The sequence below is a fragment of the Penaeus monodon genome, chromosome 32 (genome assembly GCF_015228065.2).
Source record: "Penaeus monodon isolate SGIC_2016 chromosome 32, NSTDA_Pmon_1, whole genome shotgun sequence".
NCBI classification, from domain to species: Eukaryota; Metazoa; Arthropoda; class Malacostraca; order Decapoda; family Penaeidae; genus Penaeus; species Penaeus monodon.
Genome location: NC_051417.1, coordinates 14,697,801 through 14,698,121, shown reverse-complemented (window position 1 = coordinate 14,698,121; position 321 = coordinate 14,697,801). Strand labels below are relative to the sequence as shown.

General features: G+C 33.3%; 1 protein-coding gene across 1 annotated transcript in view; it reads right to left on the bottom strand.

Moving 5' to 3' along the window:
• Positions 1 to 321, bottom strand: part of LOC119593273 (oxytocin receptor-like) — a 7,825-nt gene that overhangs the window by 5,411 nt on the left and 2,093 nt on the right. The window lies entirely within an intron of this gene.

Here is a 321-nt window from a genome sequence, read left to right as displayed (position 1 = left end):
GTACAAATGGAAAGAGAATTATTAAGGAAACGATAGAGAAACCATAGCTTTGGTAAATGCAAGAAAAATAAAATATAATAAAACGATGATAATGAAGATGTTCTCACTATAGGTGAGAGAGACAGGGTTAGAAATGTGAACCAACAACAGAAACTAAGATGCACTTCTAAGAATTACATCCTGTTTGAAAAAAAAAGTACACAATGTATCCGAGAGGAAAAATTATAAAAGAAGAAAAACTCCTGGGGAAGAAGTTAAAAAGGCTAAAGAAATAGCATCACGCGGACAGAAAAGACATACACATACACAGACGAGCATACA